The sequence below is a fragment of the Hemicordylus capensis genome, chromosome 5 (genome assembly GCF_027244095.1).
Source record: "Hemicordylus capensis ecotype Gifberg chromosome 5, rHemCap1.1.pri, whole genome shotgun sequence".
Lineage (NCBI taxonomy): Eukaryota > Metazoa > Chordata > Lepidosauria > Squamata > Cordylidae > Hemicordylus > Hemicordylus capensis.
This window is the reverse complement of record NC_069661.1, coordinates 14,337,527-14,356,775: the sequence shown is the minus strand read 5'-3', so window position 1 is coordinate 14,356,775 and position 19,249 is coordinate 14,337,527. Positions and strand designations below refer to the sequence as shown.

The following is a 19,249-nucleotide window of genomic DNA, read 5'->3' as shown; positions in this document are numbered from 1 at the left end:
AAACACATAATTGTGTTTTAATAATTTTAACTTTTTAATTTTAATTGTTGAAATGTTTTGATCTTTTATTGGCTGTTTTTATTGTCCTGTAAACTGCCCAGAGAACTTGCGTTTTGTGTGGTATATAAATGTATTAAATAAATAAATAAATAAATAAATAAATAAATAAATCCTGGGTGAACAGGTGTGTCTTGACTGACCTTTTAAAGGTTGAAAGAGACGGGGAAGTTCTTATAGTATGGCATGAAAGCTGAATAAGAATCACGTCCTTGGATTAACCATCAAAACATCAGGCTAGAGACCAGTGTTCTCTCTAATTTTTTTCACCTGTGTGCGGAATGAGTTGTGTTCTGGGTGGGAGTATCAAGGCAGTGTGCGAGCACATGCATTCATAGAGGGACCTTCCTAATTCAGCCTGAGCGAGATCTAAAATTAACTGAACAGACATAAAAATAATCATGAGTGCAGGCCTTAGAGGGAACACTGCTGGAGACCACCCTCTTTTTACGGGAAGATTGACAACAGTTACTTCCAAGCTCGTATTCCCTAATTCTTGATCTCTGTAAACTGATATAACAGAGTTCTGTACATAGTTCTCTCCCTCACTCCCTCTCAGGGGTGGCTGGTAAAAGGCAGGGCAAGTGAATGAGTGGCGGGTTGGTCCACTTAGGGCAGGGATGGGGAACCTTGGCACTCCAGCTGTTTTTGGACTACAACTCCCATAATCCCCAGCCACAGAGGCCAATAGCTAGGGATTATGGGAATTGTAGGCCAACATCTGCAGGAGTGCCAAGGTTCCCCATCCCTGACTTAGGGAGTGCCTGCTCACTCGGGTAGCAGCCCCCTCCTCCTCTGCCTGTGGCCACGGAGGCTTGGCATTTTAAAAAGCCAAGGCACGAAAGGAGAACGAATCGACTGTGTGCTTGGTGGGGAGAATTGTTGGCGGGGCACTGCTGCACCTGCCCTTCTAAATGACCAGCCGCCTCTCTCTTTCTCTCTGTGGAGGAGCCATCATCATAATCTTTTCTCCCATCTGCCAAAATGTGTTTGGAAAAAAGTCTTGCTCCAAGACCCTTTGCATTTGGTACAACGCTGGAGCACTCAGAGAAGCTGCCTCGGAAAGCACCACCTCAGACCACCTTGCTGTAGAAGAGGGGTTCCCATACACGGTTATTCAGATGTTGCTGGACTACAACTCCCATCATCCCCAGCTACAACTGCCTTCAGCCATTGTGGCCGGGGACTGATGGGAGCTGTAGTCCAACAACATGTGGGGACCCAGGGTTGGGAAATCCTGTGTTAGAATGAAGGTGCAGGTTGCAAACTGTTCTGTTGTTCTCAGATGCTGTAACCAGAATGATTGGAGCCGCTGCAGCTTTTTGCTTGTCTCACTGTTCATCCATGAACCAGGCCCAAAGATTTTGGCCATCAATACCATCTCAAAGGAAGAATGTCCATGGTGATTTTTGGCAACATCTGCCACTCTAGAGATGGAAAACAGTGATAGCTTTGTTGCATTGGCAGCTTTCTCTGTGTTATCACCCCTTCTTTATCCCTACCTCAAAATATTAGGGTAAAATTGCAGTCACTTTTGCACAGAGGGAAGGGTTAGGGTAACAAGGAACAAACAGCTGTACTCCCACCACAGAATATTCTTTGGAGGACATTCCTGCCAATTTTCATTCCTCTGACAACACTGATAAAGTGTTATGATAGTTTTTGTATTTGTAAAACTTTAAAACACCTTTGCAGATTTGGCCACTGCCAGCCTGATGGTCACGATAATAAAAGCATGGCAACATACAGACAGCTGAAAGTACTGCAATGCCATCACCTATTTTCCATCTCTAGGAGTGTGGGCCTCATTAAAAATCACAGTGAGCATTCATCTCCCCAGATGGAACTGAACACATCCCAGCTGGCTCATGTACGTTGACCTTTGTTGCTTTTTAGTGGGTTGTGGGAAGTTTTAGAAATGTTGTACATTGCCTCAGGTGCTTCATCTTGTATTAATGAGTTGATATATAATCAAATAAATATAGCTCAACACATTGGAGTCTTGGCCCTGTAGACAGTCAGCCCCTTGGTGTAAATTATGCTTTATCTCATAATTACATGCTAGCTACAAGTGAGGGTTTGAAAAAGGCAGAGCTCATTTTCTGCATCACATCAGCTAACAAATTCAGTTTGTGTTCTGCAGATGCAACCCCTTCTTGCTTCTTCTGAAGTCCACACTCTGGGGACCAGCACAGAAACAGGTAAAGTGAAGTGTGCCGTCAAGTCGGTGTCGACTCCTAGTGTCCACAGAGCCCTGTGGTTTCCTTTGGTAGAATACAGGAGGGGTTTATCCATCTTATTTATTTATTATTTCTCCATGTAAACCACTTTGGAAACTTTTGTTGAAAAGCGGTATATAAATATTTGTCGTTTTCAAGGCTCTCGGGGCCAGGAGGGCATATTTCTAGCTCACAGACTAAATTTTGCCACCGATGTATAGTGGGAGCCGGTTGTCTTTATGAAAAATACCATATTTACCTGAATCCAGGACTACTCCGCTGCCGCCGCCCCCCCCAAAGTTCTTTGATGTTAGAAATTGAGGGATTGCCTAAAATTTAGAGTTGGGAAGGCACTAACAGAGTTGGGAAGGCACTCACTGTGGGTTATCTCCATCCTACATTCAAAGCTGGTCTTGTGGTAGCAAGCATGACTTATTCCCTTTGCTAAGCAGGATATGCCCTGGTTTGCATTGGAATGGAAGAACTACATGTGTGAGCACTGTAAGATGCTCACTGTAAGATTTAAGATCAGCACTGTAAGAGTGCTCTGAAGGGCCCTGAAGGGATGGGGCCGCTCTGGGAAGAACATCTGCTGGCTTGCATGCAGAAGGTTCCAAGTTCCCTCCCTGGTATCTCCAAGACAGGGCTGAGAGAGATTCCTGCCTGCAATCTTGGAGAAGCCGCTGCCAGTCTGGGTAGACAATACTGAGCTAGATGGACCAAGGGTCTCACTTGGTATATTGCAGCTTCCTATGTTCCTAACCCCAAGCTCAGCGTGGGCAGAGATCTGCAGCATCAGGGCTCCATCCTGGAACACACAGAGCAGAAAGGCTGCTCTGGGCACATGCTTTTTGTTCCCCCAAACGCCACCTGCTCAGCTTGGCTGAAGGGGAAGCGAGACCTCACTTATGCTATTCTCAACTCTTTGCATCTTCTCCATTGTGGTTTTGGGGCTAGCGTTCCAAGTTCCCTCCCTGGCATCTCCAAGATAGGGCTGAGAGATTCCTGCTTGGTGAGACCATTGCCAGTCTGTGCAGACAATACTGAGCTAGATGGACCAATGGTCTGACTCGAAAGAAGGCAGCTTCCTATGACGCCTTTCAGCACTTTCCTATATTGCTGCTGCCCAATATAGGTGTTCCCCATAGTCTAGGAAACATAGCAGCGGGGATTTGAACAGGCAACCCCTGCCTTGCTAGTCAAGTCATTTCCCTGCTGCACCATTAGGTCGGAGGCTAATGAAGAAAAATCCTGCCATCAGCAAAATCATGCTGTGCCTAACCTACTATAGTGACACAAGTTTCCTTTCATAACAGTGTCGCTTGAGCAAGTGCTCACAATGTGGGCTGTCACTTCTTTGGGAAGGGGTGAGACTGAGTCATCCAGCCTAAACTGCAGGAGCGTTCCCAGTCAGCTGGCTTTACTACAAGTTCACTGTGGGTTCGAAGTTGACCCCCCCCCCCCAAATGAAGCAAAAAGTAGATGTTTTTTCTACCCCGGATATAAATCAGGCTACACTCTTAACGTGCAATGAAAAACCCGAATTGTGTGTGAAGTGCTCCCTGATAGCTCACAGGGACTTCAAGGTAAATTTGGCCAATATGTGAATGCACACCCTCCAGTTTGGAGGAGATGCGAACTAAAAGGAGGGTGTGAAAAACTTCCAGGACATTTTCCGGATTATGAGATTTGCAAAGGGTAAAGTGTTGCATAGTGCACTAGTCTGAAACTGAGAGTAAAGTGTTATTCAATGCTTTGTTGTAGGCTGTTGGACATTCATATTTTTCGTCCATTGCAACATGTTTTCAAAGCAGGTCTATCCACACTCTCCTTGAAACATTTTTATCTGCCCCTCCTCCTGCTCCATTTGGGCCAATGGAGTTGCAGGGTGTGATGTGAAATCATTTTTGGTAACTTCTCGGCTGCATTGCACTAATTCACCAACAGGGGGAAGTGCCCTTCCAAAACAACAATCTAACTTTGTCTTGCATCATTCCAGTCTTGTGCAAGCAATAACAAGGGAAATTAAAAAGAAAGATAGAAAGAAAGAAAGGAGAGGGGGGGATTGGGGTGCATGAGGAGATCCTTTGGAGTGACAAAACAAGGGAACTGCTTATTGGGGGATGGGGAGTGAAAGGGAATCTTCTAGCGAGCCAGGAAGGGGGAAAGACAGAAACTGGTGCACCTCCAGAGAAATAAATAAGTTAATAAATAAATAGGAGGAGGGAGGCGAGCACTCCTCCAGTAAGGGCTATGAGATTGCACAGAAGTAAATGAATCATGATTCAGTTCAGTGAGCTTCCTTTTAAGTAAGTTACTGTTCTCTTTCCCTGCCCTTTGCCTTGTAGTAAATGGGATCGCACAGAAGTAAACAATTTAGTTCAAAGGGTAAATGTGCATGCGGAAGGATTTGATCCAAAAATCTGCAGAGCTGTATGAGTCTCTGGCCAAAGTAGCCAGACTGCACAAGGGGGACTGCACAAAAGAACCCTGCAGTAGTAGTAGTACTTTATTACAGCCAACGGCCACGCAATACAACAAAATAACACACACAACACTACACGACATATCAGAAACATCAGAAGAAACTGCAATAAAAACAGTACAGTAAAAGTATCATACATGAAGAATTTTGTCTAGATAAAATCAGTTCACCCTCCTACTATACTATGCCCGCATCTAGCCTCTCAACATGTCTTCTGCGGAGTTTACTTGCAATACAAAGAAACTTGGCTACTTTTGTCGAGATGAAATCATCCAAGTCTGCAAGTAAAAACTCCACCTTCTCCTGACCTGAGGTCAATCTACGACCTCTTAAAAGGAGAAAAATTAATTCTGTTCTTAGCTCCTTATAGAAACAACAATTCAACAACACATGTTCAGTAGATTCAACCTCTCCTGCATGACACGGGCACAATCTCTGGAGATAAGGGATTTTCAGAAATCGCCCTTCCAGGACGGCTGAAGGAAGGGCATTGACGCAGTCATTGCTCTATGGTGTTCAACGAAGGATAGCTTTATCAAGTATCGAGCCGGGAGCCAGCTATCAGTTTGGGCCCCCATAAAAACCCCAGGTCTTATTTTACTAACATCCTCCTGCCTGGCAATGTCCATTATACATTGGTTTATGGTGTCTGAGGCCTTCTCGAGGCCCATCTGTCTTATCACCGAAGATGAAAAACCCAACCTACTTAATCTGTTGTCAATGGCCCGTTTCCATCGGGTCTTAAAGGAATCTTCTAGGACTAATGGGGCAAGCCCATCAGGGCAGAAAAACAACTTGAGCCAAAAACTGAACATAGCCTTCCAGATTCTAGCCTCAACAGTAGGCCAACCCACTTCCAGTCTAAGGCATGCGTTGGGGACAGACCGAGCAACCCTCAGTATACCCCTGAGAAATTTGGTTTGAACAATTTCTATCCTCTGGAAGTTAGTGTAAGCGCCCATCTGCGCACCCACCATAAGTAGAGCCAAAACTTTGGCTTTGAAAAGCTCAAGGACCACCTGTACCGATTGGGCATGTTTTCTAATATGTAAAGATTGAATTGCCGAGGCGACTCTTTGTGAGTTGAGACTTACATAATCCCTGTGTGCAGCAAAGCTCTTATTTGCCTGCAGAACCCATCCTAAGTATTTAAATTGCCTCACTTGCTCCAATTTGTGGCCATTTAAGGACCAGGCACAGTTTCTAGGTCTATTTGAGAAAACCATAATTTTGGTTTTGTCATAATTTATGGCTAGCTCCTGGGTTGTGCAAAAATCTGCCAATGCCCGTAGCACTCTTTTAAGACCAATTGGAGATCTTGAGACTAGTGCGGCATCATCCGCATAAATAAAACATTGACATGCCTGCCAGCTAATTTAGGCGGATGGAACTCTAGTTTCTTCATGTGAGTGACTAAGGAGTTAATATAAAAATTAAAAAGCATAGGGGCCAAGATGCACCCTTGCCGAACCCCCCGTCTCGTGCTGATCGGCCTAATCACCTGTCCTCTGTTGTTAAGCTGTCACCTGTCCTCTGTCCTAGTCACCTGTCCTCCGTTGATACCCTTAGTGAGGTATCATAATGGAGTTTAAGTATCAGATAAAGCAGTCTCCTGTCTATGGATGTTGCAGCAAGTTTCTCCCATAACCTACCTCTCGGGACCGAATCAAATGCGAACTTTAAGTCCACAAATGCTGAATATAATGCATCTGGGGCCTTTCCCTGAATATTTTTCTGCCAGATGTTGTAACACAACTATCGAGTCCATAATCGACCTTCCCGCCCTAAAAGAACCCTGCATCATCATCATCATCATCATCATCATCATCATCATCATCATACCCCTTCCGATCTCCTCCCTCCCCCTCCCCTCGTGTTGACAAACTCAAGTTATATTGGAAGCAAAGAGGGAGGTGTGGGGTTTAGGATCTATGAGGAGGAAAGGAGGGGGAAACCAAGGTTTCTCCTTGCCTGTTTCTCTCCCCACGGCAAGGGGGGCAGAGGAAGCAAGAGGGGTGGGGGGAAGGACTGTCCATACTGCAACATGCTGCAACGCATAAACTCCGTTAAAAGCCTCCCTACCACAGAAAAATACAGCTATTTCCTGCAACTATTACCATGTTATAGGGCCATAACGCATCATTAAAATTCGTAACAAGACGCTAGCAGCGAGCACAATGTCAAAACACTGGCAATATGGAGGGGACTTATAGGACAAGTGGCAGCGTGTGATCTGGAAAATGTCCAGGCTATAAAACCCAGCAGTCTTCTGTGAGAAACTGCTGGAGCAACATTCCCTCTCTGTTGCAGCACCCAGCTCCAGCATCCTCTGAATGGCTCTGACTGAGGTCCTGACCTGTCAACCTTGGAACTATCCAAGGTCTGGTGCATTCTCAATCTCTGCCTTGTGGGAAACCATGGCTCAGCCTGGAGCAGGATAAGAGGGCATCAGCCCAGATATATTATTATATACAAATATTTTCCCACCCACTTGCAGATTCAGTTGGAGCTGAATCGTGAAGAATGACAAATCTAGCATGAGAAAAACTGAACACGGCATCTCCAAGAGCCAAGATGCATAGAAAACAGGGACAGTGGCTGACATATTACACAACACTATGTCAGCCTAGTGACAATGCGTCTTTGCAGTTGCATGTTTTCAGTTTGCAAAAATGTGGAAATTATGCAACAGGAGCTGTGCAAGAGTAAGCCCGTTGAAAATAAAGGGCTTTTTGCCTCTTGCAAAACTCCCATTCTGTGATTTTTGCATTTTTGCAAATTGCAAACTTACAACATGATTAGGCTGTCGTAACGCTAGGCAGTATGTCAGCCACTGATTTACCAGATTCTGGAAAATATACTTTGGAAAATAAGAACTGTCCCTTGTAAGACAAAGCGGGCAGTTGGAGTCTATGTCACTCTAGGCCTGACAACGCTACGTTTAGCTACAGGCTTGTAGAATTTGGACCTCGGGGGCCTATGATAGTGTACGGCGCGCTCTAAGAGGTTTTCCTGTATAGTGTACGGCGCGCTCTAAGAGGTTTTCCTGTATTTCATTTCAAATTCCTCTTTTGCCTTGCCTTATGCACAAAGTAAGAGCTTAGATGTGCATCATACCTTCAATATTGATTGGAATGTGTGAATATGATCAAAGCTATCCCAAACTGCTGAGGTATGGGGCATTCTTTCCCTAGAAATATCTTGTCACACAACTCTTTTTCTCTACCCTTCTTCCACTTATTAAAGCAATAATGTTTCACCACATGGCAAAGGATTCCCGAGGGATTAGTGAGCGGTGGGTTTTAATGTATCTCTGCCATAATCTCCTCTCACTCAGGAGATTCTTAAACCACCAACAAACACTTTCAACCTTGATCTTGAGGATTTGCAAATGTCACACCCCAAACACCACCTGGTTTCAAAAGGAATGGAATCAAGCTTGCAGAGCCAAATTGCTTTTCAAAGCATAACATTCAGGTACTATAGGGAACTCAGTCTTATAGGGCAGGGATTTTCAAGAGAGCAAACCTTGAAGCAGCAACCCTGAGTTTACATAAGAACATAAGAACAGCCCCACTGGATCAGGCCCAAGGCCCATCTATTCCTGCATCCTGTTTCACACAGTGGCCCACCAGATGCCACTGGAAGCCTACAGCAGGAGTTGAGGGCATGCCCCCTCTCCTGCTGTGACTTCCCTGCAACTGGTACTCAGAGGCATCTTGCCTCTGAGGCTGGAGGTGGCCCTCAGCCTTCCGGCTAGTAGCCATTGATAGACCTCTCCTCCATGAAGTTATCCAAACTCCTCTTAAAGCCATCCAGGTTGTTGGCTGTCACCACATCTCGTGGCAGAGAATTCTCTTTGTGTCCGTGCACACACATTTTTTTGTTTTGTGTGTCTGTATGTTTCTAGACACAGAATACAGAAATAGATGCAGGGTGAGAAACCATAAACAGTAAGACAGTAACACCCAGAAGTCACCATGGATAGACCCTCAAAATTAGAAACATAGGGAGCTGCCTTATAGTGAGTCAGACCTAGTCCATCTAGTACAGTACTGTCTGCCCTCACTGGCAGCAGCTTCTCTAAGGTTTCAGGTTGGAGTCTTTCCTAGCATTCTCAGAGGCGAGTCTCACGATCAGTGAGACTCACCTCTAGGGGGTTAGTGGGGAGAACGGGCTTAGCCCGCTCTCCCCGAAGACGAGCAGGACAGCAGCGCAGGGCATGCTGGAGAGACCCTCAGGCCGGGAGGCTGCTTTTCAGCCTCCTGGTCGGGGGTCTACTCGTGAGTTGCCACGGCATGGAGCTGCGCCGCAGCAACTCACAATTGCAAAAGCTGGGTTTGCGGAGCGCTCACACCCCAAACCCTGCTTAAGAACCACCGGGTTCTCAACCGAGTCCGGTGGTTCTCACGATGGTAGTGGAGGCTAGCCCGATTTTCTACCATCGTGTGAATAGCCTCTCAGACTATGCCAGCAAGCCAGGGATTGTTGGCAGGGGTGTTTGGGCTGAAGTTGTCGGGGTGGGTGGGGGAAGAGGGAAGAAGAGACCCATGCGGGTACAGCAAGGAATGAAAAGCGTGTTCCACTGGGACAAGGCAGGCAGTGGATGGCAGAGTGCCACCTGTGGTGGTAGTGGGTGTGTGCCCAGAACTTGTTGCTCCTTTGCCTCTCGTCATACCTGCCTTTGAGGTGACCATCTTATCCTGCCTTGTGAAAAGGCCACCACTGGGGCCTTTTGCATTAATAACCAATAGCTGAAGAAACACATTGGAAAATCAGAAGTGGTTCAGCAGCAAAACTTACTGGGTGACGGTGGCTGACTAGCTAATGAGCTTTCAACATAAGCTCCCTAACCGGGTTGTTGTGAAGATAAAGGGGGAAGAACCGCGTCTGCTGAACTTGGCTCCTTGGAGGAAGGATGAGATAATAACAATAAAAGATGATGACGAAGAAGAAAATGATGATGATGACAACGATGAATTATAATTTTGAATTGCACTATTTTCACAGAAAGAATATCTAATGTATAATCCATACAAGTACCCTACATCTCTTAAAATTTGAGGGCACCACTTTCAACGTATGCCATACACAGCTTTGTATGTATTTTGTAATTCCATGCAAGTACAGAAAAGCTGCATAATCATACTAACACAGTGATATACTATATCACAGCCACATAATTCAATATCTTAGAAAACAAAGATTTCACTTATCAAAAAGTTCCTAGACCTCATGGTAGTGAAGACAGCCCACAAGATTGCCAGCCGCCAGGAGGTGGCGTTTTACAGCACAATGCTATATAGGTTTATTCAGTAGGAAGTCCCACTAAATTTAGTGGGTCTTGCTCCTAGTAAGTATATAGAATTGCAGTCATAGCTAGTTGCCCTTTCTCTGGATCAACAGAAACAAAATAGATTATGAAAGCTGACGATATAGGGTTTGATTTTCTTTTTTTTAATGAAAATGCAGCTTTCACAGAATTTGTAAAGCACAGCGTGCCTTGACTGTATACTTCAGTTTTCAATCAAGTTAAGTTAGCAACCACGATCAGAGAGCTCCATTAAGCATGCCATGGGTCTGTGCACTCTCAAGGAGCTATCTGACTGTATCATTTTTTAAACTTCCTTGCTGATTCCTCTTCTCTGAGAACCAAACTGGCCGCTATTTCCACTGGAGGCACAGACCTATTTGATTTCATGGTATGCTGTTCAGCAGGCAGGCTTGCATCCTGCCCTCATACTTCCCACCGCTTCATCATTCTTAGTAGGCGAAAGGAGCTGGCTGGCTGCGATCCCCAAATTCTGACCTGCATTTCTGAAAAGAGACCGTCCCAATGTCTGCCTTTCTGCACCTATTTCACTATAGGAACCCCAACTGATGCTCTCTAAAAAAAAAACACCCTCCATCAGCCTTTTAGGGTGTATTCAGGCACCTGCATTAACTCTGTACAACTGCCCCCTTAAGCAGCACCTATCTTGCAGACTCTTCCCTCCTTCTCTTCCTTTGGCTAGAAAAAGCCTTACAGCAAGTAAGGCTGCAGCTGCTGAAGCGATTCCTGGAAATCTTTTTCCTGAATGTTTTTCACAGATCAAGCCATGAGACGTCTCCAGGGTTGCTTTCCACAGTCACTCGGAGATTCACGCCAAGTGCTGGGGAATCTAGGCCAGACCTGGAGAGTTAGGAATTCCAACAGCAGGCCCACCATGGAGCAAGCGGGGGTGTGGGGGCTGCCAGAGTGCCCCTTTCCCCTTTCCCCCAGGGCACCCCCCTCTGACCCAAGTGCTGTGGTCAGTGGGTGCCCCTCTGCTGCCAAGCATGCAGCAATGCAACCATAGGAACAAAATAGGGGCAGTGATTTGATGAGGGAATGGGTCCCAGGAAACAGGGAGGGTCCCTGATCAAGAGGGACAGGTGGCGGGTATGGTACAGCTGCTTCTCATCAGGACCAGCCCGTGCATTAGGCAGACCTGGGCAATCACCTAAGGAGCCATATCTAGCGGAGGTGTGGGTGCTGCCACCTCCACAGTGAACAGCTGCAGTGGCTCCAAGTGGCAGATAGGTCGGGAGGACAGCGAGGAAGCCGATTACAGCCCTTTACATTCATAAAACATCCCGCCGCCACTGCCACCCTGACCCCCACACCACTACCCCACTCTGCGCAGTGTCTGCCCCAACCACAGTCCCAATCTCTGATGCTGAGCAGGCTGATGCACATGCACATCAATGAATGAAAACAAAATCCGTGAACAACCTTAAGCAGGTGGAAATATTAATAAATGTACAGAACAAACCCATACACAAACAAAAGGTGCAAACATGCATCAAATAAAGACTATTACAAAATCGGCTTCCCTGTTTCCCCGTGATTCCCCGTTGTTCATCCTTGATGCACATGCACAGCAGCCATTCGAGGGGCCAGCCTGGTAAAAAAAACCCATTGCCGGACTGACCCCCTCAAATGGCTGCTGTGCATGCGCACCGGCTGGCTGAGAGGCAGGGAGGGGCGCATGGCAGAGGTGGACTCCCTGTGGAACTGGGCAGCGGTGCGGATTGGTGGCAGCAGGACATCTTGTGAATGTTAACAGGTATCATCTGCTTCCTCACTGTCCCCCACCCCACCCCACCTGCCCAGTATGACTTTGCCCCCCTCCACATTCAGTTACAATTTTATCCCATATGGTACAAGAGAGAAGGCCCATTCACACTTGAACATCACACATGTTCAACGCTTGTACAACAAGTGTATAGTGTGTATAGGTACAGATCGGTACACTCTGCAGAGTTGCCAGAACCTAAAGGGTATACTCGTGGGTCAAATGGGCCGTAAGCCAGAATTTGGCTTTTTTAAAGCCAAATCTGGCCACCTAGGTACACAGGGACAGCCATTCACATCTTATGTTGAATGTAGGTACAGAATTACACTTCCTAGCTTTGCCTTGCCTGTATCCAAGTTCACTTTTAAAATGAGTGCAGGCACAGTCATCCACACAAACACATGTATGAGTATACAGACTTCTGTACAATGTCTGACTTGGGCTAGAATCGGGCTACTTTAACAGAATGGGGGTCAGTCTTCGCCTAGGGCACCAAAAGCCCTCTGCTTTCCATCTCATCTTTTGTCTCTCCCTGATTATAGGTCCACTTGCAGGACTCGCAAGAAGAATGAAGAGCTGATCTCAAGGTTTGGCAGCAGACCTGGGCCTTGGGACCCTGTCCCTGCTGGGTAGCTGCAGCAACAGCCCAGAGAGGCCATGGAGAGCAAGGCGGCTTAAGCCTTCCGCTTGCTGCTGTCGTCCCTTTCAGCACCTTCCGCCATCTGCTTTTCTCTCAGCCAGGGCTCTGAGCACATGCTGTGAGCCATGGGAAAAACAGTAGGAGGGAGCAGAAGTGTGTGTGTGGGGGGGGGGGAGCAAGCAGGGGAATGGCTAAGCTCTTCCTGCCACTTACACACCCTCTGCTGCAAACACACCCTCTGCTCCTTTGCAGCGGGGTTAGGTGGCAATCTGGGTTCCCAGAACTGGGTCCTCCGCCCTTCAGCCCTGATTTTCTCCCAAACTCCAAGAAGTGGCAAGGTGGAGCGCCTACCTGTGAGTAAAGCTAATGATAATAGCACAAATGGGTGGCAGTGCCGAATACAATGAAAAATAAGCATAAAGCCAGGCATTAACATTTGGAGATGTGGTGCCAAAAGGTACAGCTGTCTCAGCTCCCTTTGATAGTCAGTGACCAAAACCCCCCAATTCCTAGTGAATCAAACTTTCCGTCCCCTGGTTTTCTATTCATCCTCATCCAGATGCATCTGTCCCTCCCCAGAATTCGCTCTGCTCACCGTTCTCTTTGCCCATCTCAAGCTGTGAGTCTGGCAAGAGTTCGCCTGCCTTTCAGCTGCTTCCACAAAAAAGCCAGGAGTAAAGTGAAAAGAAACAGTAAATAATTGGCGCAGGACTTAAAGAGGAATTTGCAGACATGCTAAGAGAGAGAACAAACGTCCAGTACCCTATACATGATACCAATAATAAAAGCAAGAGCCAAAAAAAAAAAAAAAAATTCCACATTCAGAAGTTGCAATAAATTTTCCAGCAGATTTGTAAGGAGAATCATTGCAGATCTGCCAAGAGATCAATACAGCTGGCCTGATATGCTTAAAGTTATTTAACTGCATTAAGGATCAACTGGATAAAATCCTGCCTGCATGATGCTAGGAACACAGGAAGCTGCCTTATACCATGTCAGACCACTGGTCCATCTAGCTCAGTATTATCTATATTGACCGGCAATGGCTGTACAAGGTTCCAGGCAGGAGTCTCTCCCAGCTCTACTTGGAGATGCTGCCAGGGAGTGAACCCGGGACCTTCTGCCGGCAAGCATGCAGATACTATGGCTCCATCCCCTACAGCAGGGCTGCACAACTTCGGCCCGCCTGCAAACGTTGGACTACAACTCCCAGAATCTCTGACTATTGGCCACTGTGGCTGGGGATGATGGGAGTTGTGGTCCCAAAAACAGCTGGAGGACCAAAGTTGTGCAGCCCTATGGGGCATCTCTTACAGTGCTCACATATAGTCACCATGATCCTAATGCAAACCAAAGCAGATCCTGCTGATCAACGAGGACATTTCATGCTTGATACCACAAGACCGGCTCTCCTCTTACTCTTCATCACCTGTATGTCTCACCGGGCTGGCAGCTTTTTCAAGATCTGTTGGTCTTACAGCACAGTTGTGAACCATCAGAAAAAGGGCCGGTGAATCCAGGAAGCTGCTTTCTGTCTAGTCGGGCCATTGGCCCCCCAATCCAGTACTGTCTTCTCTGATCTGGTACACATTTATCCAGGACACCAGAGCCCTATTCAGACATTATGTTGTACACACATACAGCCAGCATAGCGTAGTGGTTAGAGTGCTGGACTAGGACTGGGAAGACCCAAGTTCAAAACCCCATGCACCCTCACTGGATGACTCTGGGCCAGTCATGTACCTCTCAGCCTAACCTACCTCACAGAGTTGCTGCGAGGATAAAAATAAGCATGTACACCACTCTGAGCTCCTTGGAGGAAGAGCAGGATATAAATGTAATAAATAAATAAATAAATAAATAAATATCTGAACACATGTACACATTTTTTGTGTGAATCATTGTACATGTGCTCACTTTAAAGTATACTACTTTAATAATGTGTTATTAATAATAGTAATAATGAGTTAATAATGTATGAATAACTGTACAACTGTACAGACCCAATTGCAAATACATGTGTTGAGCCTTATGTCCGAATAGAGCTCAGGACACGGCAGTTACTAGAAAAATTGTGCTTTGCTTATATGTTTTGTTTTGAATTTGTGGATTGGTTTATTTGCATTTTGTATTTTACACCACGCATACAATACAAAATGCATGGACATGTTTTTGGTGGAAAAGAATATTATATATCTATATGAATTCTTATGGTCATTTTCCCACCAAGACTTCCTTGGTGGAACAGTAACCTAAGAAACGTATGTATGTACGTACATACGTATGTATATCTAGAAAGAGCCATTTCCAAACAGGTTAGGAAAGGCTTTACTGTGAGTTACTAGGCATATCAGATATTTCAAATTTGCAAAACAAAACAAAAACAAAACCCTGATACAACCCCAGACATAAATTGTGGGGATAAAAATAACCATGTACACTGCTCTGAGCTCCTCGGAGGAAGAGCGGGATATAAATGTGAAATAAATAAATAATAATAATATTTTGTTTTAAAAATAATAATAATCAGGCAAAGCTCCAATGTGCAATGAAAAACCTAAATTGTATAAGGAGTGCTCCCCAGATAGCTCACAGGGACTTTGATGAAAATCTAGATGATATGCATACTCATACCTGCCCTTCCCGTGGTGAAGGAAAATAAAAACGCTGTCTGGGAATGCCCAGATGCATGTCTGACATTTTCTCTCAGGTATTTGGTAATTAAAAAAAGAAAAACTGGAAGATATCGGCTTATCTGCAATTTTTATACTAGTGTTGTTTTGTTTGCTAGCCATTTGATGCATTTTAGGGGTGGTTTGGTTATTTTTAGTATGGTAGTTGATTTATTGTTAGTTTTTCATTCTGCAAGTTGCCTCAAACGGTTGGTTTTAAAAAAATGTTTCAAACCAATCCATCAAGATGATTGGCAGTCAAGGACCATTTTGCAAGAATTTGAAACCAGAGATGCTTAGCCTTCCAGTGGACTGCTCTGTGTTTATGTCTTCTCAGTCTACAAGTGCAGCAGAACTGAAAGACAGAAACGTTTCCAAATGTAGCAAAAACTAGTTTGCTATTACCTAGCTATAAATTGAGCCACGACATTACTGCTTCCCGATAACTATATTGCAGCTACAGTATGTTGTTGTTTATAACCTTCAAAACTCGGGATGGGTGTGGGTTAAAATAATCACCCTCTATCAGTTTATAGTGCCTCTTTCCTTTCTGGTTGGCTTTTCAGTATATCCAGTATCTCAGAGCCCCAGCCTGCATAATAACCCTACAGCACTGACTTCTTTTGATGCTCGTTTTCAGGATTGCACCGGCGGCAGACGATTCTCATGCTCCCCTCCCAGCCCTCAGTAACCTTCATAACAAAACCAGCCTGAATGCCTTAAAAAGTTATTCAGGCCAGAGCAAATGTTGCTCCCGTTTTTATCTCCCAGGAAACTCAGAAAACTTCCAAGAATGAAATTATGGAAGCAAAGCAGGGAGCAGGGAAATAGGCGGCGAGCGCTAACCTACTGTCTCCTTTGCAGACAACAAGGCCTCAGTGTCAAAGCCACAAGACCAAGGGCATGCCCATACAAATGCATGCGCGCACAGACACTCAGCACGCCCGAAAAGAAAGGCAAGCAGCTTCCCAAGGCTTACAAACAGGTGGCTGTGTTCAGAAGAAAGACACACACAGAGAACAGGCAGCGAGGCACAGGCAAACATGACATGTTCTTCTTTTCATGCTGCCTGAGGGAATGTTAGGAATGAAGGCCACAATCCTATACACGCTTATTTGGAAGTAAATGCCATTGCACTTGGTGGGACTTGCTTCCAACACACGCAAAATCAGATCCCGTGAACGCTCCTCCACCCCCATCTCGCTTTATGGGTTTTTGCAGTGACTATGTGCATAGGCACTCATAGAAAGATCTGCGGGAACGCAATATCTGTGCAAGTTTTATCTATACCAGGGCTGGCTAACTGACAGACTCCAGGTTGTGTCTGGCCCTTGAAGCAATTTTAATCAAAGTCTGGCCAAAACAACAACAACACACCACCCATTGTTTCCCTTGCAAGGGGAAAAATGATTTTGTTGCTATTATTAATTTATAGCCATCTATGAACATAGTGCTGGCAAAGGATGGCAGGATAGTTCCCAGCTCCAAGGGGTTTACAGTCCAGATACTGACACAAGGGAGGCAACAGAGGACAGGAAGAAGAGCCTTGCTGGATCAGGCCCAGGGCAGCATCCTGTTTCTCACAGGGACCCATCAAGTGCCTCTGGGAAGCTCACAAGCAGAAGGTGAACCCATGCTCTCCTGCAATTGGTATCTGGATGCCATCAAGAGTAATATAGATACTGATAGACTTGTTCTCCAAGAATTTGTCTAAAGTATGATGAATGTGAAGCCACCTAATGGCGCAGCAGGGAAGTAACTTGCTTAGGGAGCTTGCCGGTTCGAATCCCCGCTGGTACTATATCGGGCAGCAGCAATATAGGAAGATGGTGAAAGGCATAATCTCGTACTGTGCAAGAGGAGGCAATGGTAAACCCCTCCTGTATTCTACCAAAGAAAACCACAGGGCTCTGTGGTTGCCAGGAGTCAACACCTACTCGATGACACAACTTTACCTTTAATATGGATGCCCAGTATGACTTTGCCCCCCTCCACATTCAGTTACAATTTTATTCCATATGGTACAAGAGAGAAGGGGAAAGATGTATGATGATGATGATGATGATGATTTCTTGTTTACACAGTCAGACAGGTGTGATTGACTGGTTTGTTTATCCATACATCGAGTCCTTCCCAAGGACCTGGGATGCCAGAATTTTATTATCAATATTGCTGTTGTTGTTATTATTATTATTATTATTATTGATATTGATATTGTTGCAAACTATAGACTGTTCCCAGTAAAGTTGCTTTTTGTAATTGGCTGATAGTGATTTCTGTGGCCCCTATGATGTTAAAGGTATTTTGGAATTGCACCTAGGGCACCAATTACTGCTGGGATGATGATGATGATAATAATGATAATGTTTACACTTGGCCTTAGCTACAGTGGTATATATGGGTCTAGGGGGTCAGTGATGCTCCACACTTTAATGTTAACATCTTTTCATTTGATATGTAAAATTATGAAATCTGTAAACATGCATATGTCACCTTAAGTGGCACAGCAGGGGAAATGCTTGACTAACAAGCAGAAGATTGCCAGTTCAAATCCCCGCTGGTACTATATCGGGCAGCAGCGATATAGGAAGATGCTGAAAGGCATCATTTCACACTGCACGGGAGGAGGCCATGGTCAACCCCTCCTGTATTCTACCAAATACGCTCTGTGGGAGCCAGGAGTCAAAATCGACTTGACAACACACTTTACCTTTAAACACTCATATGTGTATATTATGCTACACATGAGCATAGGTACTCCATAAATGGGAATCCCTTACTGCGATACAGCTCCAAGTTTATTATAGAGCCTCATTACTTGTGACTGTTATTTGTCCCGTGGGGGGCGGGGAGGACACAAGTACAATACAAAGAGTCTGATACAAGTGGGACTTCTTTGGTGGGTGGAAATCCATCTCCAAAGTTAATCACTGAGAGCAAATACCAGAGCAGGAAAATAAAAATGTAGACAGACTGCTTGCAAAGCCTGGGAAGGGGCTGGAGCAGAATAATTTTCATTAAAAAGATAAGATCGCCCAGGATACTTAGGTAGCTTATAGTAGCTAATACCTCTCAGTCCTTCAAGCCATTTATTGTTTTCTTTCATAATAACATGCATGCATAGAAAAGGCAACCAAGATGGAGACCTGCATACCTTGCAGTCTTATTACAAGTAACCCCCCCCCCCAAAAAAAGTTAATAGCTGTTGGGGGTGGAAATGAGAGCCGTCCTTGTCTCCTTAAGAACACCTAGCTGATAATTTACAAGAAGGTGACTGATGAGTGTCCAGTAAAGGAAATCTGAAATGCTTATCAGCAGTATCTTGGGGTACTTTTACACTCATTACAAGGTATGCATTCAGGGGCCTATATGGGAAACAACTCCTTGGTGCTCCCATCCAGAAAGCTCTAACTTGGGGGATCGCATGCTCAGTGCACACAGTCACTAGGTACAGATGTGTGAGATGGTGTGTTTGTCTCCCACCAGGAGTGACTCCAATGGGTAGTAAGCAGCAAGTGCACACACACACACACACACCCAATATTTACCTCTCCCCTTTCGCTCCCCCATCCCAAAGACTGGAACTTTACAGCAAAGTGTCATACAATACAGTCATAGAATATTAAGGTCCTATAGCTTGAATCAATTATTTTGAAAGTGCTCCCCGTTTAAAAAAGCCTCATTCACTCACTCCTCTACCCTAGAACAAGCAACAGAAGCCAGCCCAGGCAGATAAGTAGGAGACTCCTCCAGCCTCCCAGGAGCTACGGCCATCTCTTCGCTCCCTTCCTGGCCCAGAACTGGACTGGTGAGACCATGTGGGCAGTGGGGTGCTGGGTCATGGAATCTGGAAAGAGACTGGAGGGTTTGATCTGATCTAAAAAGGCAATACTTTCTAAGAGGAATCTTGCTCATTTTCTGAATAAGTTTGAAAAGATCAAGAAGCTCCATTAATAAGGTAAATAAATGAAATAAATTACCTTACTTCTAAGTATTTAAGGTATAGCGAAATCCTCATCCCCCTAATAATGTTATTTGCCTCCCCTTTGCTCCCCCGAATGGGTTGTTCTAGATTCACC

At 45.3% G+C, this 19,249-nt stretch overlaps 1 protein-coding gene and 1 long non-coding RNA gene across 6 annotated transcripts in view; both read right to left on the bottom strand.

The window, feature by feature from the left end:
* The window catches only part of SHROOM3 (shroom family member 3), a 250,264-nt gene that overhangs the window by 132,550 nt on the left and 98,465 nt on the right, over window positions 1–19,249 (bottom strand). The gene's annotated exons all lie outside the window — the stretch shown is intronic.
* LOC128327179 (uncharacterized) overlaps window positions 1–19,249 on the bottom strand; it is a 93,453-nt gene that overhangs the window by 45,925 nt on the left and 28,279 nt on the right. The window lies entirely within an intron of this gene.